This window comes from Myotis brandtii, unplaced genomic scaffold, assembly GCF_000412655.1.
Source record: "Myotis brandtii unplaced genomic scaffold, ASM41265v1 scaffold57, whole genome shotgun sequence".
Lineage (NCBI taxonomy): Eukaryota > Metazoa > Chordata > Mammalia > Chiroptera > Vespertilionidae > Myotis > Myotis brandtii.
The window spans coordinates 670986-692731 of record NW_005370133.1 but is presented as its reverse complement, the minus strand read 5'-3'; the positions used below and the strand labels follow the sequence as shown (position 1 = coordinate 692731).

The 21746-nt window shown below is 55.2% G+C and overlaps 1 protein-coding gene across 4 annotated transcripts in view; it reads left to right on the top strand.

The window, feature by feature from the left end:
- The window catches only part of GLIS1 (GLIS family zinc finger 1), a 236541-nt gene that overhangs the window by 181048 nt on the left and 33747 nt on the right, over positions 1 to 21746 (top strand). The gene's annotated exons all lie outside the window — the stretch shown is intronic.

The following is a 21746-nucleotide window of genomic DNA, read 5'->3' as shown; positions in this document are numbered from 1 at the left end:
TGCAGAGCCAACCTGTACTCAGGGCCTGGGTGCAGGATCACAGGGACCTGCCTGGTCCCATTCCCATGGGGAGGCACTCTCCCCCCATACACTTTAAGGTCAGGGTGCGCAGTGAGGCCTGAGGAGCCGGTAGAGGAGAGTTGGGGGGGTTTGGGGCATGGGCAGGGGCTCAGAGAGTGTGATAGACTATACCTGCGTGTGTGTGGAGCGTGGAGGGGATTAGGAGAGAGTGGGTATATGTGTGTGTGTGTAATTAGCTCTGTGAGGGTATTTGGGACTTGTTTGCAGTGTGATTGGAATGTATACAGTTGCAGAGTACATATTTGGGATTGTGATTGGGGTGTGTAAGGGATTTGGTGTGAGATGGGGAATTTATGCAGTTGGTATGTAATATATTGAGGATGTGGTTGGGGGAGTATATGGTGGAGATGGACGTATACCCATTGCATACCCCATGGACCCCTGTATACAGACCCCAAAGCATACCCAGAACCCCCAACACCACACTCAGACACACATTCAACACCCCACACCAATACATCCTCCTGTCACACACTCTCAGACACACTTCTCCATAAATATGCATGTGTGTGTGTGGTTGGTGAGTGTGTATGTGTATGTATTGGGATTTGAGTTTGGAGGACACATGGTATGTGCCTATATGAAGGGAGGGTAGTTTGAGAATGTGGTTGAGTGTTTGGTGTGTATTGTATGTGCAGTGTGTGTTGGGTGTATGGAGCTGCATTGGGTGTTGTTTATGTGTGTATGTTGGTTGTGCATGTGTGGTTAAGGCACACATGTGTTAGGAGGAGTGTTTTGGGGAATCTGTTCTGTATGTACATGTGTATTGGGTATGGGAATGCGCGTTGGCATTGGGTTTGTGTGTGTGTGTGTGTGTGTGTGCGCGCGCCCGCAGGTGTGGGACGTTGGATGTATGTGTGTGTGTTGGGTGTAGGAGTATTAGGGTAGAGATCACACTGGCTGTGGGAGATGAGCCTTTGGGCCTGGCCCAGGCTGATTGAACCCAGGAGCCTATAGCCCCCACTCCCTTCTCCTCAAGTCAGGGTGCCAACTGGGAATATTCCTGGGAGAGAATGAGATCAAGCAGGGCCTGGACGGGTGAAGAGAGCACTGGGCCCTTCCCGGCAGAGGGGCCAGGAGGCCGATCACCCAGCACCTCCAGGGAAAGCAGTGACATGAGGGGGTCGGGGGGAGGGAGATCAGAAGAAGTGGGGATAATGTCAGGCCGGAGCACTGGGCCCTTCCCGGCAGAGGGGCCAGGAGGCCAATCACCCAGCACCTCCAGGGAAAGCAATGACATGGGGTAGGGGTGGGGTGGAGATCAGAAGAAGTGGGGATAATGTCAGGCCAAGGAGGAAGAGCAGAACAGGCCAGACTGCAGAGCTCACAGATGGAAGAGCCCCTGGAAGGGCAGTGTGGCCAAAGGGGCTCCGTGAATACCCACAGGGTCCCTGAGGAAGGCAGCCCCCTGCGAGGCTTCAGTTGGTCCCCAGGCTCTGAGTGACTGTTTGACCTGGCATCCTCCCTGCACTCAGGGAGGCCACAGGGCAGGGATTGTTACCCATTTGACAGAACACCAGGCCGAGGGAGGAAGCAGCCTGAGGCGTGGGCCTTGGAGGCTTGACTCCTCCTCTTCCACCTGAGAGAGGCCTCCGTCCTGCTCCTGCGTGGGGTGCTGAGTGTAGTGGACCCTACAGTTCCCAGAGTGCTGCCTCCTCATGTCCCCAGGCTTCCCTGCACCCTGAGTGGCGGGTGTTTTGAATTTCTTTGTATGAATGGGTCATACGCTAGAAATGGTGCAAAACCAAAAAGCGGGAGCAGATGACTCTAAACCCCCAGGGAGGGAAGTTTCCTTTGGCCGGTTCCTGCCCTGCGGGACCTAGTGCTGAGCACATAGTAAGTGCTCAGCAGTGAGTGGCGGGTGTTTTGAATTTCTTTGTATGAATGGGAAATACGCTAGAAATGGTGCAAAACCAAAAAGAGGGAGCAGATGACTCTAAACCCCCAGGGAGGGAAGTTCCTGCCCTGCGGGACATAGTGCTGAGCACATAGTAAGTGCTCAGCAAGGGCGACTTCACATTTATCGCCAGGATTTGAGAGTGAGAAGGGTCCGAATCCTGGTCCAGCCCTCATCTCGGTTGAGGTCTCCACCTCTCTGTGCTTCAAGCCCCCAGGAGGGTTGTGGAGAGGATTAGTGACAACTGGCATTGATACATTTAGTTCACATTTATCGCCAGGATTTGAGAGTGAGAAGGGTCTGAATGCTGGTCCAGCCTCATCTTGGGTGAGGTCTTCACCTCTCTGTGCTTCAAGCCCCCAGGAGGGCTGTGGAGAGGATTGGTGACAACTGGCATTGATACATTTATCATTATAGCTAAGAAATTCCCCGGGATTCCATGGAACATCATAACCTTCGTTCTTCGTAGCAGTATTACAGTCCGTCATGCAGACTGGGGCACAGGGTACTTACTCAGCCTGCTCACACTGTTGGATATCTACGTTGTCCCCGAGCTTCCACTATTCCTAGTTCATAACAAAAATATTTCATTAACTATCTTCTTGCATAAAGCTTCTCTGATCTCCAGCCTGGGTGGTCACCCAGAACGGAGATATCAAAGGGTGATTGGGACTTGGCTCTGTGAGTCCCTGTTTGCTCTCTGTACAGTCACATCTAACCCTACAACCCCTGCGGGCACGACGTCCTCCCCGCTGGGCCTGCGGTTCCCAGCACTGCCTCCTGCTGCCTGGCCCAGGCTGATGCAGGGGAAGGCCAAGGATGCTCACTTGCTAATGTGTTAATGGGCGAGGCTCCCTCTGGTGCTGGCGGCTGAAGACATCACCGTCCATTACATACAAGGGGTTGGTTCCTGAGCAGAGACTGGTCTCTTCTGGGAGAAAGTTCCCTTTCCCCCCAATTTAAGCATGCATAGCTCTACTGGACCTGAATCCTTCCTAAATAAGTCAAACCCAGACCCCCCAAGGTTGGCAAAGGAGACAGAATCTGGTGGCCGTGGCTCCTTTCCTAAATAAGTCAAACCCAGACCCCCCAAGGTTGGAGACAGAATCTGGTGGCCCTGGCTCCTGTCAGTCCCCTTTGAGGGGCTCTTGCTGCCCTGCCCCATATCAGCTCCAGGAGGCACGATGACATTCCCTTAAGGCCCCGGAGCATCCGCTTTGCCCTCTCCTGGATGGGTGACCTGAGCAGGCACTGCTCTGTGATGCTGTTTAGTTATCTGTAATGTGGGGGTGATAGAACAATAGCAACAACCATAAGAATACCCCGTGGAGTTGTTTTGGGGATTAAAACACTTATTACCCGTAAAGCACTTGAAGCAGGGCCCAGCCTATAGTAAGCACTCACTAACTGTTAGCTGTTGTTATCCTTCGCTCAAAAAATGACTTTACTTTTGCAATCACATTTCTGATAAGGGACTTGTACCCAGAATATGTTAAGAACCCTTACATTTTATTTTTTTATTTTTTGTCTATAATTTCTTTATTGGTTAAGGTATTACAAATGTGTCCTCATCCCCCCATTAACCCCCAACCTCCCCCCACCCCATGCTAACCCACTTTTTAAAAGGGCAAAGGACTTGAACAGACATTTCTCCAGTGAAAAAACATGACCAAAAGCACATCATTAGCCATCAGGCAAATGCAAATCGGAACCATAATGGGATGCTACCTCATGCCACTAGGAAGCTACAATAACACAGGTGGGGAATAGTGCTGGCAAGGACATGGAGAAACTGGAACCCTTATGCCCAGATGACAGGACTGTAAAATGGTGCAGCTGCTCTTGAAAATAGTCTGGCAGTTCTGCAAACAATTAAAGTTACCATGTGATTTAGCAATTCCACTCCTAGGTATATACCCAAAACAAATGAAGACATGTCTACACAAAATCCTGTACATAATGTTTATTGCAGCAGTATTCATAATAGACAAAAAGTGAAAACAAACTAAATGCCCATCAACCGACAAATAGATAAATAAAATGTGGTCTATCCATACAACGGATTATTACTCAGCCATAAAAAAGAATGAAGTATGGTCCTGGCCAGATGGTTCGTTTGGTTGGAGTGTTCTCCCATACACCAAAAGGGTTGCAGGTTCGATTCCCAGTCAGGACACATACCTAGGTTTCAGGTTCAATCCCCAGTTGGGGCGCATACGGAAGGCAACCAATCAATGTTTCTCTCTCATCTCTCTCTCTCTCTCTCTCTCTCTCTCTCTCTCTCTTTATTTCTCTCAAATCAATTTAACAAAAACATATCCTTGGGTGAGGATTAAGAAGATAAATGGCCGAAACCGGTTTGGCTCAGTGGATAGAGCGTCGGCCTGCGGACTGAAAGGTCCCAGGTTCGATTCCGGTCAAGGGCATGTACCTGGGTTGCGGGCACATCCCCAGTAGGAGATGTGCAGGAGGCAGCTGATCGATGTTTCTCTCTCATCGATGTTTCTAACTTTCTATCTCTCTCCCTTCCTCTCTGTAAAAAATCAATAAAATATATTTTAAAAAAAAGAAGATAAATGAAGTACAGATACATGCTATAACATGGGTTAACCTTGAATCATTACGCTAAGTGAAAGAAGCCAGTCACACTAGGTGTGCCATGCCAGAGCTAGAAGGAACCTGTGGGATCACCTCAGTCCTCTCCCCTTTATTTCACGGATGGGAAAACTGAGGCCCAGAGAAGTAGAGTGGAAAAGAGGAAATACATTGGAATGAGACAGGCTTGCATTCAGGTCCCAGGAAGCCATCACTCCTGGGTGGCCTTGGGCAAGAGTCCTCCTTAAAATGTGGAGTTGTTGCGAAGGTAAATGCACAGGCCTGGGGGCCAGTTAGAGCTTAGCAGCTGGACAGGAGAGAGGCAGTCGTGTTCAGCAGAAGCTGCCCCTGTGCAAAGAGGCAGAGAGAGAGGCAGCCCAGCAGGGAGGAGTCAGAAAAGCAGGAAGATTCTGTTACTGAGTTTTTAAAAAATAAATATTTGTAGAAGTTTTATACGCTTATTGAAGAAACATGGAAAACACAATAAGCATAGATTGAGAAGCAAACAAAAGTTGTGCCTACTGCCCCTCACAAAGAGCCTCTTTGGGCTGCCTTTGGCTCCTTGAGTAAAATAGAAATGGACTTGGTGAAGCATCTTTCTAATGAGGAATTACCATCATCCTGCTCTGGCAACCCCTGGCAGCCCAGGTCTGGCTCAGCACGAAGGGAGAGGCAGGGAAATAGCATTTGTTAGACCTGGTCTGGGCCCAGCTCACCAAGTGTGTGTTCCAGAAAGTATAGTCATTCCAGAGATGATGAAAACCCACTGTGGTGCGTGCAGTGACAAATGCATTCGGAAGCAGGGCCCTATGCTTCCAGGCTTGAGTGGGCCTGCAGGGCTCACCAGAGAGCTGTGGCTGTTGGTGAAGTTCTTGGAGGCCAGGTGCATTGGTGGGGGTGGTGGTGGGGTTTTTTTTCTGGTCAAGGCCTAAGAAATAGGACCTCACAGAGATAAGTAACACCATCCAGTCATTAAAGGCAGTGACAGGCAGTGAAAAGTTAAAAAGCTCAGGACCCAGGACTCAAGAGCTGCTCCTGTGAGGATGCAGGAGATGGCCCTGCTGCCCTTTCTCTGGGTGAGGAGGAGAGCATGCCCCCAGGGCCACAGGTCAGGGAGCACTGGATTGGGCGGGGGTGGGGGAGAGGGGAGGTCTGGAGGCCTGGCTCCCTGTCTTGGTGTCACCATTGACTTAATGGGCAGCTGTGAGCCAGTCCCTTCTTCCCCAGCCCCAGTCTCCCCACCTGTAAAGTGGACAGGCTTCTTCAAACACTCCTTCCAATTCAGACCTTCTGTGATTTTAAATAAAAAGAGCCTCTTCCTTACCTGAGGGGGTTGGGGTGGGGGTGGGGAGAGGGTGAACAAGGGTGGCTGACCCTGACTGAGCAGATGGTTCTAGCCAGAAAACGTGTCCTGAACCCCTACTGTGTCTCCAGTCCATTGGTGGGCTCTGGAGTGAGAGGCCAGTTGGTGGGACTAACACTATCCTGTGCCTGACTCACACCCTAGCTGGTGGGAGAGAAGGACACAGATGCAGACATTTAGAATCTTAGTCCTAGGGGCTGTGATGAGGGAAGGACAGGGCTGTGGGACCCCAGAGGAGCCTAGCCCTAACAGCAGTGAAATCGAGGAAGGCTTCCTGGAAGAGGTGGCATATGAGCTAAAGCTTGGAGGATTTTGCCAGGCGAATTGGCAGGAGAAGGACACTCTAAGTAGAAAGTGACAGGAACAGAGGCATAGTGGTGTAGGCTGCATGGAGTGTGACACCCATCTCTAGCATGTTGTATTGCTGGGTGGAGCCCTTTCCCAACCCGAGGTGTTGGGCCCTGCCCTCTCTTATCTCATTTGGCCCTTACAATAAACCTACAAGGAAGGAGTGTTAACTGTTTTCCAGAAGACAACACGGGACCAGGGAAGCTAAGTAACATGCCCAAGGACATAGCCAGTAAGAAGCAGAGCTGGGACTTGAACCCAGGTCTGCCTGACCCAAAGCCCACACCCCATCCAGCTGGTTCAGAGATGGGTGTTGAAGGAGCAGTTGCTCCTTCCTGCCCAGGCCTGTGGCTCAGACCTGCCTGAATGTCCTCTGCCCTGAGACTGAGCCCGCCTATCACCACTATTCAATTAAACCAGCCACTCTGTCTCCTGAGACTCCTCAGCCATCACTGGTCCCCTCGTGTGGAACCCTGTGAGGAGTCATCTGTGTCCCTAGTGCATCTAGTGGGGTCGGCCTCAGGTTTCTTGCTGCAGGTGCACAGCTGTCGTCATCGTGTGCTTCATCCCAGATGTTTTGAAAGTGGGTCACCATCCATGTCTTTTTGATCTTTAGTCCCCTCTGGAGGTCATCGTATTGTCCCCATATATTTATGCAGAAGCTGAGTTCAGAGGGGAATCCTTTGTTCATGTCACATAGGGCAAAAGTGGGCATCAGTCCAGACCTGACTCAGATCTCTCTGGCCCGTGGAGGGTGGGAGTGTCCCATGGTCCTGTTACCAGGACAGCTCACCCAAAGTCACTGCAGAACTAAGAAGGAAATTCAGCTCTGAAGCTTATATTTGTCTGTGAAGTATATGCTGCCCTCCATGACTTTTTTTTTAAAAAAACTCCAACAAAACAGAGTTCTATAAAATATAAAGCAATAAGTATAATGTATCAAGAAGTATAAAGTAGTGAGCATAGTATAAGAATAAAGGAGAAGTTCCCCTTAACTACACTGCTCAGAAACTTTTCCCAAACTTTCCTCTGTGTATGATAATTATACTCTTTACTAGAATGGAATCATAATACCTTTACTGTTCGGTAACTTGCTTTTTTCACTAACAGTGTATTTTGGACATCTGGCAATGTGTACTTAGCTGAGTGAGTGAGGAAATGAATGAATGGCCAGTGAATTAATGAACTGCAGTCTGCTCTCTGGTGCCACTGGACAAGTCAGACTTTGTGAGCTGCCAGACTGCCTCCCAGAACCAGGAGCCTCCCTCTCTCTCCTGCCACTCACTCCCCGTGCCCTGTAGCCTTGGCCCCATTTCTCCATCTGTGCAGGTGGTTGTGGGTGCCTGATACTGATCCTCCATAGCCCTGGGAGGGGCTAACACTATCTCCTTACCATCCCCCTAATGCCAATGACTCCCAGAGAGGTTAGGTGGTGTCTGCCAGTCACAGAGTTGGAGGGAGAGGGGATTTGAACTCAGGCCTGGGTGACTCTGGAGCACTCTATGCCAGAATGAGCATGCAAGACAGGAAGAGCCTGCCCTAAAAAGGAAGCCAAAGTTGGGTGCTGGGACTGACCAGCAGACCCTGAGCAATGGATGAATGGATTACTCTGACACACGTTTCTGTGAAAGAGAGGGCTAAGGGGCTGCTTGGCTATAGGGACCAAACAGCCCAATTCACCTGCCTCCTTAGGCTTTTATTGTAACAACAGCTTGAACTAAAATTAACTATTAGACACTATCACCAGGGTAAGCATCCTTGAGAAGACACATGTGCCTGTAGTCTCTTTTAAGCAAGGACGTTTTGAAGTCTAAACATAAAGATCCCAGTAAAACACCCAGGGTTCAGACTCGTTTGGAAAAGTCAAGGCAGGATCTGCCGCCTTCGGCAAGGTCCCCTTAGAGGCCCCTGACCTTTCGGAGATTCCTCCTTACAGACTTTCCAACCAAGCCCTGTGCTTCCCCACAGTTGGGGGTCAGGAGAAACCTTAACAGCCTTGCCTTTTCTAGGCTGCCTCAGTGTCCCCACCTGTAACACAAGGACCTCTGAGAGCCAGCCAGCACAAACACTGTGTGAACCTCTGGTTCCTGTGCAGCCTGGTCCAACCACCCTGCTTTTACCCCAAGGCCAGAGCAGAGCCAGCGAGGAATCTGGCCCAGGACCTGCCCCAAGGCCCAGCCGCTGTAGAGGAGCCACTACTGGAGCTGAGCTCTGACACCTGAGGGAATTCCAGGCTGAGGGAACAGCATATGCGAAAGCATAAGGAAGTATAGGAAGAGCCCAGGAGTCAGTGTAACTGGAGCCTAGAGAGGAAAGAGGAGCTTGAGGAGCCAGCCACAGTGGGAAGCCCACAGATCCCCCTGGTGGGGGGCTGGGAACAGCAGGCCCGAGGCCTTGAGTTGTATCCTGAGGGCAGTAAGGAGCCATTGGTGGGTTTTGAGCAATGACAAGGACATGTTTGCAACTTGTAACTCTCTCCAGCTGCAGGGTAGATGATTTGGGTCGTTGGCTAGGGTGGAAACATGGAGGCCATAGAGGAGAAGGGCAGGATGGGCATATAACTGGCACTGCCATGAGCAGAGAGCCATCGAAGGCCCCCAGCCCCACTCAGGCTCCCAACTTGCTTCTCCCAGGATGGAGCCATGGACTCATTCTCAGTCCTCAGCCTCTGCTGGCAACCAAGGGCCCTGGTTGGGCCCAAGTGCAAAGCAGCGATTTAAGTATTGGTGCCCAAGTCATAGCTGAGTGCCTCAGCACATGGCATCCTTCTCTTTTTGTCCTCCTTAATTTTAGAAGCCAAAGCTAAATGTTTTAATTTTACATGATTCCTGACATATGCTAATGGGTTCCAGGTGGCGCCCTGAGTGGGCGGTGCAGCGTGGCCAGGCCAGGCATCGGCGCCGGGCCTGCTCCCAGAATGCCCTCCTGCCACCTGGGTTCCCAGAGAAGTGCCTTGCGGCGTGTTTTCCTTGAGGACCCCTTCCTGCTTTATCATCTAGTTATCACTCTGTTTCCGTTTGGGTGGTGCCCACAGCATGTTTCTCCCTTGCCCAGGGGATGGAAGGCTCCCACGAGGGCCAGCGGGCCTGCCCGTCCCAGCAGAGGGCACTGCTTCCCTTCCAAGCCCTGGGGAATCCTGGGCATAGGTGAGGCTGGCCCCTCCCCCAGACCCTACCAGAGCTTTCCAACCTGCTGAGCAGCGGGAGAATTTAGGTCTTAAGGGAAATGTGTCCCCAGAGAATATATGAAAAGCGATGCAGTGGCTGTTCCTGCTAGTGTTGTCTGGTGACGTGAAGCATTTCATTCTTCCTTCTGGTCATTTCTTTCCCATGGCCGACTGTTTCTCAGTCTGCAGCCCACTCTGCTTTTTGTTGAATGAGAACAAGGACAGGGGCTTTGGCGTCAGACAGCCCTGGTTCAGTCCAGACGCTGCCCTCACTCCTTGGCTGCCCTGAGCCCAGGCTCTGTGGGAGCCTCTGTTTCCTCTGTGAGAGAGTGACACGAGGCTGACTCGGGGCAGTTTTCCTCCCTTCTCCCTGCTCCATGTCCCCGTGAGGGGTCAGACAGTGGAACCATTTATTTATGTCAGGCTGAACCTGCTGTGTCCATGAATTCAAGTGAGAGAAAAATAAAATGTAACTTGAACGTTTTCCTCAACTCCCTTCCTATTCTGAGCACCCAAATTACGGGTAGCACAGCTCTGCCTCAGGTCCCATAGGCTTCGCTAGAGGTGTAGCGCCCCCCGGGCTTACCCCCAGAGCAAAAGGACAGAAGTCAGAGCCTCCCCACTTTCAGAGACCCTGTTGTTTACACGTGTCTTCCTTCCCCTTCGTGTCCCTATCCCAACAGGAGCATCGTTCCAGGGGCAGGAGCCAGGAAGGCTTGGCCCTCCCTCCCCACAAGGCTCTCCTGCCTCCACTGATTGGGGGGCTCCCCGCCTGCCCCACACTTCCCTCAAGGCTCATTTGTTCTTGGTTCTTTCATTCATTAACAGATATTCACAAAAGCCTGCTCTGTGCCAGGCCCAGTGTTGGGCACTCTCAGAGGGGTTTATGGCAGAAAAACTGTTTGAAATGTTAACGGTGCGTGACTCATTTCTGTCTCCAGAGTTCTTTCCATTTGGCCCTGAGGCTTGGGGTTTTGAAACCCAAAAGCCAGGCACTCACGCCTGTCTGCTCTGCTTTCTGCAGTTACCTCTTCCCTGCGGCACTGGGTGGAGGCACAGTGCTATTCTACATGTACCCATTTGATAGATGGGAACTGAGGCCCCGCAGGGAAAGGGACTCCCAGGATACCTGGCCCAGGGGGCTCCTCTGTGGCTGAACCAGCCAGTTGCCCACGGTAGCTGATGCCATTTGCACAGCGGGGCAGTTGGGGTAGCGAGGCATTGGCAGCAGGTCCCAGCTGCTGAGAAGCCCGAGTGAGTCTCTGTGACCCGGACCTGCCTCTCTCAGGGTTGCTGAGATGCTGGTGGGAGGAAGGATGTTCTGCAGACTGAGGCACTGGTAACGTTTGCCTCTGTCTCTTCTACTTCTTGTCATCTCTATCTCTATGGGCCAGATTCCATTTGGTGTTTCTGTTTGTGTAATTGGTTCCTACTTGCAGTTGACCTTCCTTCACTAGATCCAGTATGAGCCGTGGGCTGTCACTGTTCCTGCCATTCACCATTACTAAGCACCCACATGAGCCCAGTCACTGGCCCAGGCCAGCCGCCTGGGGGCCCCTGAGCCGGTCTGAGGAGGACGGGAGATTGCTGAAGCAGGCCAGTCTGGCCTGTTTATCCCACTGGACCCCAGGTGGTAGGTCCAGCCCGATTCCGACCCGTTGGATGTCCTTAAAGGTAACGAAGGAGCCTCTCCGAGGAACCTCCAAGCTGCCCTGATGAACATGTGGTCACCTGGCTCTGTACCTGAGCACCTGAGAGCAGGGTACTCACCTCCTCCCCCACAGCGTGCCTCCTGACACGAGCACAGGCCTCTGTGACTCCCTGCACCTCCACCTCCACCTCCACCTCCACCTCCACCTCCACCTCCACCTCCACCTCCACCAGGGCCTCCACAGAGCCCTGCGGCCCCGGAGCTGTCAGGCCCAGTCCTGCCCCTGTCCTCAGAGGCCTGGTCTGAACACGGTCCCCTCGCCAGGTGGGGGTCCAGAGCCTCCCAGCACGTCCTGGTGGGATCTGAGTCCAGGTGCCCACTGGGCAGGTTGCTCCCACCCACTCATGACCTCAGACAGGAACAGTGCGTATTGCTCATCTGCAGTGATTCCCACAATTTGATGCTAGTTTTTCTTTCAGGTGATGGGTGGGATGTCTTAGATCTCTTTCTTCCCCAGGCAGTGCCAGGACACTGTGTGTTGTGCAGGGCTGGGCTTTAATGCAACTGCCACCTGCTCAGCCTTGGTGCACATTCATCCCACTGCCCACCCCCCTCCAATTTGGGGCAGGCGACCCTGGGGCAGTTAAGCCTGGGGAAGGCAGGTGACTGGTTTAAGGTCAGGTAGCGACCTGTGACAGAGCCAGGGCTGGAATTGGGTCTCAGACCCTGATGTTCATCACACCGTGACTGTCCCCTGCCGTTTCTTCTTGGAATTCAGAAGAGCTGGTAAGGGGACTGACTCTCCTGTGCCTAGTACCAAGGCCACACCCCGGTGTCTGTCACAGGTGTCTGAGACCAGGTGTCACCCCATTTCGCAATGAGAACACTGAGGCTCCCAGGGGCAAGGACCTGAGTCAGGGCTGCTTTGATGTGGTGGGACGTCCTGTCGGGTGGGGAGGGGTGAGCTCCCAGAGGCTGGGCCAGGCCCCAGCCAAGGCCCCAGGGTGTGGGCAGGGTCTGCACGGAGGGTGAGCAGTGAGATGGGCAACCCCAGCACGAGGGTGGGGTTCAGGCAGAACCAGAGGCCTGGTGTGGGGAAGGTGGGGGGCGCTGAGGCTTGAGGAAAGGGAGGGCTGGACAGGTGACTAGAGGGGTGTTGTAAACAGAGGACACAGCCTGGGCAAAGGCCTGGATGTGGCAAGTATGGCCTGTGGCAGGAGCACGGGGAGGCGGAGTGGGCCTTAGGCCAGAGGTCAGCGGGGCCAAAGGGTGACCTGCAGCCCTGCCATGGTGTTCTCTCAGGCCACGTGTGCCCTCCCCAAAGCCAAGGCGGTCCAGGACGGTCCGGAGGTACAGTGGGCCCAGCCCTCCCGCCTGCAGCTCATTGTCACCGCCCGGGACTGGCTGGATGGGGTGTGAGGATGTCCTCACCTGCTGACCTCACGGAAGCCTTTTCTGGATGTTGTCTGGGTGTCTCCTCCCTGTGCTCCCAAGCTACCGAGAGGCTCACCGTGCTGAGGCTGTGGCCCATTTCTGGCGTGTGCTGTGCTGTGCCTCAGGCTGTGTCCGTGTGTCTGGCGTCTGGGAGTTTGTATGTTCGTGCCTTTGGTGGGGCCTGGGGCTTGAGTGTCCTTGGGTAGATACTTGAGCATGTGTGCGCTGACCTGTGTGTCTCTGTGACATGAGTCCTGTGTGTAGGAGTCAGCGCTGTGTGTTGGTGCCTGGGACTGTGACTTTGGCACGTGGCTTGGCAGGAGGAAAGTGTCAGAGTAGGTGTGTGTCTGCATTTCCGGGTCTGTGGCTGGTGGCTTGATGTGTCTGTGAGCCCTTCTGTGCCGCCTGCTTTCTGGGGGCCCGGCTGCTAGCCGAGCTTCTCTCCACATCTCAAATGGTATCTAGCCACCGCTTGGCCCTGGGAGCGCCTCCGAAATGCACCAGTCTGCTTGGTGAGCAGACTCGGCCCCCATCTGCACCTCCTACTTTGGGGGACTCCACACACCCCTGGGAGGGTGGCCTAGGCACAGGAACCCATTTCTTGCTTGGAGAGGACTTTCTGCTGGAGAAGGGACCAGCCCAGAGCCTCAGTGTGGTCCTGGTGAGGAGCGCCCACCCCACCGTCTTGGAAACCTCATCAAGGGCAGCACAGGCTGACCAGCTCTGTGAGGGCGTGTCTCTGCTGTGCCTCCGGCCCCTCTCCCTCTGCCTCTTCTGTGTCCCCACCCGGTCCCTTGGCCTCCAGCCTCTCTGGATGGCGTGAAGGCCTAGAGCAGGGGTCCTCAAACTTTTTAAACAGGGGGCCAGTTCACTGTCCCTCAGATGGTTGGAGGGCCGGACTATAGTTTAAAAAAAAAAACTATGAACAAATTCCTATGCACACTGCACATATCTTATTTTGAAGTAAAAAAACAAAACGGGAACAAATACAATATTTGTATTTGCATGTGGCCCGCGGGCCGTAGTTTGAGGACCCCTGGCCTAGAGAGTTGAGCTGATGTGAAGGGCTCGGCTCCCAGCTGGCCTTGGATCTTAGGGCACCCCCTTGGTCATGGCTGCTGATGGCACTAGTGTGGCCCGGGGCACAGAGCTCGGGCGCTGGAGGCAAACCCAAGCTCTGGGTTCTCTCCTGAGCTCTGGGGCCCTCACACGTGAACTCCACAGGCCTCCATGTCTGCCTCTGTAATGAGGGGGTTGTTGTGCTGGCCTAATGGGATGGAGGAGGTTTTGTTAAGGGAGAGTTTGGCACAGTTTGGGGTACATAGTAAATGTGATTGCTGCTGCTACAGTCCTAGTCTTCCTCCTGCACACATCTGCCCCATCATCGCTTATTCAGATGGCACTGTGCACCCAAAGCTGGACCAGACCCTCAAGGAAAGAGCAAGTAGGCCAGTGCCTTCCAGCCGCACCTCCCAGGACTCTCCACATTTGTCCCTCCCCCTCCTGCCTCAACCTCCATCCCCCAAGGACTGGCAAAGAACAGGCTCTGAGGAAACCCCATGGGGACCTGCTGGACGGTAACCTCAGAGCCAGAGTCCCCCTCCCAGGACGTGGGGTGAGGAATGGACCTCAGCTCCCTGCTGGCTGGCCTTTTGAGCTGGCCAAACATAGAATTGTTTGACATCTTGGAGAAGGGTCTGGCACCACACAGTTCTCCCATCCAAATCATTGTTGCAAAGTAAGTTAAAAGTGTACAAAAATGGGAAGCTGATCCCCAAATGGCCTGCCAGACTGCTGTAACCCAATATATTTTACCCTTAAACCAGAAATGTGTTTGTTTAGAAGCAAGTCACTGGCAAATGCCAAAACTGGAGGCATTTCCTCCCCTGTCCCCACCCGTGCCTGCTCCCCAAAACCCCTCCTTACCCTTTGTGTCGAGATCCTTGCCAGAGCATGAGAAACCAGGGCCTCCTACTCTTTGGGCCATGTCAGCCGCAGGGAGGAAACTTGACATTCATTAGGCACCCTGTGTGCCAGTTCCTGCACTGGGCATGTCCTCTTACTTCTAACAGCCGTTTGTGGTGGCCCTCATTTTAGAGAGAAGGAAAATGAGGACAGAGGTGGGAGGTGACTTGCCCGAATTTGAGGCTGTTGGTGGGGCCCCAGCACAAACCTCAGTGTGACCTCATGACCTTCAGCTTAGAGCAGGGTGTCCCACACTTTGCATGTGAAGCAGTGCTCTCGATCCTTCCCCAGGGCCCCGGCAGAGCCCGGTCGTGCCCAGCCCCAGCTGGCACCGTGCTGGGCTCCCCTGAATGATCTCGCTTAGCCCTGCTACCCATGGGGGAAAGGCTCGGGGAGGGCAGATTCTGACATCGATCCAGTGCCCGGCCCTCCCCCAGCCAGAGCTTGAAGGGCCCTCGGGCTTGGCCTGGAGGGGAAGAGAGTGCCCGCTCCCCGGCTCCAGGATGGCTCCCCTGTCTTTTATCTCCTGCCCTGGGTTCTGTGAGCTGCACGCAGCAGTAATGGATTGCAGTGGACTTTTTCCAATTAGGTTCTGACTCTTCCCTGCCTGTTACTATAAAACTCCAGATGGTCTAGGGCTTCACGGTTGGTTCCCGGGTATTTTCCCCCGTTATTTTCATCTTCTTTGGTAACACACCCCACATGTGGGGACAGGCCCTGTCAAGCCTCTGCGCTCCGTGCCTCAGCGGGGCTTTCTCCGCTGTGCCGCCTCCATCGTCCTTTCAGGGCGGCGGCATCGCCTCTCGCAGGGCCAGGCAGAAGGAAGGCAGCCTCCTTTCCTGCGTTGGCTCTGCAAGTCATGGGCCTGGCCTTCACCTGGGAAGGGAACCCCGGCGGTGGCCCGGTTGGAAATCGGTAATGGCCCATAAGAGCCAGCCTTGTGTTGGTGCTTTCTATAGGAGTCCCTAAGGCAGTGCCAGAGTGGGTAGGCCACATGTAGACAGGCTTGCACACTACCTGATGTCAGATCCCAGCTCAGCCACTTACTGGCTGTGTGGCCTGGAGCCAGCGATGTCACCTCCTGGAGCCTCAGTTTCCTCATCTGCAGATGTGGCTGGGAAAGAGCCTCACCAGCTGGGCGAGCCTCATAAATGCAGTCCCCACAGCCCCCACCCCTGAGAGGTGCGGGCGGGTGTCACCCAGTCCCTTACATCACTCCACACTCACCCCGGTGCCACCTTAGGGTAGATTTGAATGTTTACGCATGTTAAGGTAAATAATAAGAACCTGACACCCATTTTTACATTGTTTCTGGACTGTCAGATATCCCTTCTGTTTTGTTTCCCCTCCCTGTGTACCCCCCACCCACAGTAGCCACCCTGTTACCCCTGGAACGTGAGCCTTGGCTTCTGGCCACACAAGTCTGTCGTGCGTTTGGTTATTGGGGCCAGGACATTGCGAAGTCACCCTGAACAAGAGGTATTTCTCTGGGTGGGCACAGATGGCATAAGGGCCCTGGGCCACAGGATGCTACATGTACCGTGGAGTTCACAGAGAGCACCTACACACACCTGGGCACAGGTGTGCCCCTGTCACAGATGAGGAATCAGGGCTCTGACAAATGAGATGAACTTGCCCAGGGCCATCCAGTTGGGAAGCGTGGAGGCCAGACTCGCATCCAGACGTCTCTGCTGCTGAAACACAGCGGGTGGGAGATGGAGAGGACAGGCCCCACCTGTCATAGAGGGACTTGGACAGACCCGTAGGTGCAAGTCTTTGGTCTGGATACCTGGTATCATGTGGGGGTGGGTTGGGAGGGGAGGAGGTGGACAGCGGCTGGTGCTGCCACTGCGTGAGCAATGCTGTGGGAGTGGACCAGGTGGATGAGAAGAGCAGGCCACCGGCGTGAAAGATGTTTAAGAGGTGGCGTCGCCCTGGCCTGGCGGCTGGTTGGGGTGCAGAGGCCTGGGAGGGGGAACAGGCTCCTGGCTCCGGGGGAAGGTGGCAGGTCAGGGCTGGGGAGTCCAGCACGAGTCCCCCAAGTGAAGAACTCAGGTCGCCCCACTTGCTGGGCCACGTCAGTGATGTGCAGGGTGGTTTCTGTAGAGTCCTTTGGCATCGCCACCCATGGTTTTGAATGGAGGGAGCCCCCAAACGCCATTTCCACTCCCACCTCTCCTCTCCCTGCTTCCTCCACTCTGGCTCAGCAGATCCAGAACATGCACCCCCTTCCCTGTCTCCTGCGCACCCCCCCCCGTTTGTCTAACCACCGATGGGGAACCTTTTTTCTGCCAAGGGCCATTTGATATTTATAACATCATTTGCTTAATATAATTCACTCAATATAAATTTATGTTGCTATGAAGAAAGCTCCTACGTTTATTGAATGTCGAGTCCTGCCTGCGGTTGCTTTGGCAGGGCCAGGCCAAATGATTGCTCAGGTTTACACGGCCCGCGGGCAGACGTTCCGCACCCCTGGTCTAAATCCTGCCTAGGCAGCAAGGCCCAGCTCCTCCGAAGAGGTTTCAGTGGTCCCCTGGGCTCCCCCAGCTGGTAGCCCTGTGACCAGCCCCTTCTTAGGTCTTAATACATTTTCTCTTGTTTTGTGGTCTTTGTTGCCCTAAAGTCTCAGCCCCCAGCTGCCAAGGGGCAGCTGAGTGAGGCAAGAGGATGTGAGTCAATGAGCAAAAACATGAGAGATTAGTGGGTGAAAGGAGTGGGTGGTGGAAGGATGGAGGGGTGCATGACAGGAGTGAGGAGGGTCATGGAGGGGAGTGAACCAGAGACTTTTAGAGCCACGGCTGGTCCGGCGTTGCTGCCTCATGTTGAAGATCGATGGGTCACTTCTTTCTAGAAAAGATGGCAGGTCGGACTGTAGCTTAGTCCAGGCTTCGTACCCTCGGGCACAGTGGGAGCATTCCCCTCCCTGCCCCCTACATACGGATACCTAACCCTTGTGATTGGCAGGGGGCATCCCAGGAGGTCTGCTCTGCAGGGTTGCACACCTGGGCACTGACAGCAGGGGGAAGGGTCTGTCCAGGGAAGAATCTTCCCTAGGACCTCACCGGACAGGGGTGGGAGACGAATGCCAGGAAGGCCGCCCCTTGGTGCAGACGCCATGGCTGCATCATTACACCCTCCTGGGCACTGACAGCAGGGGGAAGGGTCTGTCCAGGGCAGAATCTGCCCTAGGACCTCACCGGACAGGGGTGAAGAATTCCAGGAAGGCCGCCCCCTGGTGCAGACCCCATGGCAGCATCATTACAGGGTCACAGTGGCCTTGCCTGAGGGGCCCATTCTCCACCCCCTACAGGGAAATAGGCCCAAAGCTAGGGATGTGCCTATTGGCTCCATTTCTGTCCCAAGATCCACACTTCCATTCTGGCAGCATCTGTACCCCCATAACCCAACAGTGGTGGGGCTCCTCTCCCTGCTGCCCACCCAGCCCCCACACAGCTTATGGGCGCCCTGCAAACCATCCCCACCCCAAAAGTCTGCCTCACTCTCATTGGACATGGAGGCTGCTCCCGGCACCCAAATGGTCCCCATGAGCTTGGCATGGCAAGAGCGTTAGGGCAGACCAGTCAAAGGCCTCTGTTCTTTAGCTCTGTGGGTCCGTGAAACCTGAGGTGGAGCGAGGACAGCCCAGGTCTAACTGGGGAATAAGGTGAGGGGCTAAGGAGTAAGAGGTGGAAACAGGACATGGGAGCCCATCACACCAGTGGGACATTACACACACGCCCCCTCCAGCTGGGCAGAGGGGCAGCAGGCCTGGGAGCGGCCACCCCAGGCAGAACGCCACTCCACTACTTACTTGCCCTGTGACCTTAAATGATAGTTACAACGACAATATTGGGCAGGAACTTGGTGTCCAGATAAGCACTTACTGTGCATTATTTCATTCAGTCCGTGTTTGGTAGAACTCACCTAATTTTACGGACGAGGAAACCGAGGCTCAAGGAATTGAAGGGACTTGCTTGGGATCGTTCCTAAGTGGAGCAGCCAAGACCAAAGCCCGGTCAACCCACCCGAGTCTGTGTGTGTGACTGCGGTGCTGGTCGCCCCTGCCCGCCCCCTCAGTTCCCGACTGAGGGGAGGAGTAGTTGTCACACAGGCTGTGGAGAGGACAGATCGTGCGAGTGACAGCATCGGGCCGAGCAGAGCCAGCACACAGGTGCTGAACCCAGGAATGTTCCTGTCCTCATCTCTGCTCGTTAGCCCATCAGTGCGGTTGTGGAATGGGGAGGACTGCAGGGACCACACACCCACAGGGCCCCTGGCATGACTGGGATACTGGCCCCGAGGGGGCGTTACTCTGCCAGAGGTCCCCGCAGCATCCTCACCCAGACCAGTCCCGATGGGCAGCACCCCTTTTCCACCTGTGGCTACCTCTGGGTCTACCCAGAGAGACAGCCACTCCCCCCCATATCAGGACAGCCTGCTTCTTATATACCCCAGCTTGCAACTCAGCTCCGGGAAGTATCGAGGGCAGGACAAGGCATGGGCACAGGGCACAGGCACAGGTATGGGGTACCTTGATGAACACTGGAGGGAGGAAGTGCGCTCACAAGGGCACATGCACCCCCAGGCCCCGGCATCCCTGTTCTTACCCCCATTGGATGGCATGTCTAACCCACCCTTTGCTCCCTGGCTGAGATGCCAATCCTGCCCCCAGCCTGGAGGCATGGAGAGCAGGCCATAGTGAGTGTGCAGGGAAACCTAACCCACGCGTGCAGGGTGTGGCCAGGGAGGGCTGGCAGGTTGGGAAGGTTGAGCAGGGGGAGTAGATGTCTGCTAAGTGGAGAGAGGAAGAAAAGGGTCCAGGGGAGGGAACAGCTCAGCCAGGCCTGGGCGTGCTGTTCAGGGCAGTTCAGTAGATCCCTCCCTGTGGCTACAGCACGGCACCTGGTGCATGCAGGTGAGAGGGGTGTCAGACGACTGTGAACAAGCCACAGACCCAGGGCTTTTGAAAAAATGTATGAATTAAATTGTCAGTGAGTTGGAAGGGAAGGTGTCCGAGAAGGGGCTCAGCCTTGGTCTGGGAGCAACCATGCTGGGACAGAGGGCTGGCCAGGCAGGCTTATAGACCCTGGAGGGGAGGAGATGACATACCGATCTTCAGAGTCAGGTGCGCTCCCCCCCCACCCCCCCTACAAATTCAGAGAAATCACACAGCACATGAGAAGTTATTGCCCTTCGGCTTCAGATGCCTGCCCTCCTGGCTCGGGCCAGAGAGGAATAAAGGGATGAGCTGAGGCCCCCACCTCACATTGGGGTGAACTTGGCACAAGGTCATTGGGGGAGAGCAAGGGGGCAGCTTGTGGCCTGTTTACTCCCCAAAAAAGGGTTTCCTTATGGTTTTGATACATGGAAAAGGCACAACATCTGGAAGTAGGAAGCGGAACAGCCTCTAAAACCCAGCTGTGGGCTGCTTGCCTTGGACCAGCCCCCAGAGAGCTCGACCCACACGTGTGGCCGGGCTTCGCCCAGGCTGGCTGTTGTCTCTGGGTCCTGTCCTCACCTCTGGGGCACTTCTGGCCTGGCTTCTGCCCCGGCTTCGGCCCCACCCCGCCACCTCTGCCTCAGGTCCAGCCCCAGCGACCGTTATCTATGACGCCACACCTGCCTCTCCCCCCCAGTCCCCGGTCCCCTCTCCCAGCCCCGGTCACCAGCTGCCAGTGTGTGTGTGTGTGGGGGGGGGTCTCCCTCAAGTGCATGTCTGACCCGTGGCCTCCCTTCTCAAGGCGCTTTCGTGGTCCCTGTCCCCAGGGTGGAGTCCTACTATCAGAGCCCCCACTCTCTGGCCTCTGATCTCCTGTAGGGTCCTCACCCACTAGCGCCCACCCCACACTCTCACATGTACCCTACACAGCCACAGAGGGGCCGCCACGGAGACTCTGCCCTACCCGCACTGCGTGCCCCGTGGCCTGCCTCCCCTTGGCCTTCCTCTTGGTCGCCTCCTCTTCCGTGGTGTCCTGGGCATTGCTCAGGGCTCAGCCGGGATTGAATGGAGCGAATGCACAGTGTTGGCGTGACTGATGGCGTGTCTCGTCCAGCACATACCGCCCCCCGCTCTGTGCCACCTCTCCGTCCCCAGGCGGTGGGAGCCGCCTCTGTGCTGCTGCCGCCTCCGCCTCCGGGACAGCTGTGGCCGCTGTGTGCTGCTCCGAGGGTGTGCGTGCCTCCCTGGGCTCTGCCCTCCTGGGGAGGGGACCCAGGTCTGGGCTCTCTCTGCCTCCACCTCCCCCAGCCTGTGTGGGGAGTGACCAAGGTGCTGTACTGCCCAGATGGGGACACGGACCTCTCAGGGCTGAGAAATGGGCTTTAAAGCTGGGAAATGGGGGCAGAAAGGAGCCCAGTGCCCAGCTCAGAAAAGGGGGAAGCCACATCTTCCAAGTGTGGACACAGGCAGGGAAGCCCGAGCGGACCTTTGTGGGAGCACTGGCCCCGGGGACACGGCTGCCCGGCCCAGAGGCGTGGGGTACGGGGGTCCTGATCCGGCAGGCAGTCCAGCCCTGGCCTAGGGAGGGAAACCCACGGCTCCAGAGAGGGAACTGGCCTCCTCTGGTCGTCTCCTCCCCGAGGGTCCCTCCCCCTGCCCTGCCCTGGGAAGGCAGCTGCTAGCAGAGCCCCCTGGGCATGGGCATCCAACAGGGTCTGTGTCCTCTTTGCCTTGTCCCAGCCCTGTGGCCAGCACACGAAGCCTCGTCCCTGAGTGGGGGTGTTGAGACCCAATACTTCATGGTTGTCAAACACCCAGCACCAGGCCTGCAGCGGCTGAGCAGGTGCGCGTCAGTGTTGGGCTCCCCTCACCCACGGCAACTCCGCAGGGAGGGCAGGCAGTGGGGAAAGCAGGAGGGAGGGAGCAGGAACCCGTAGACCGCCTCCGCCAGGTGTATTCAGCTCCTCTAAAGGCTCGGGGCATTGATGGATTGTTACTAGAGAGAGGACAATCCTTGCTGAGGGACTTGCACAAACAAAGGCTTGAAATTGCCTGGTGGGTCCTGTTGTTTCCAGTGTGTGGGTGGGAGCCAGGAGGGGCAGGAAAGGGTGCGAATGCCAGGCCCAAGGGCCTTGCTGAGGGACTTGCACAAACAAAGGCTTGAAATTACCTGGTGGCTTCTGTTTCCAGTGTGTGGCGGGGAGCCAGGAGGGGCAGGAAGGGGTGCGAATGCCAGGCCCAAAGGACTTTAAGCAGAACGCACAGCAGGGTGGAGAGGAGGGAGGGGTGGTTAGGAGTTAGGGG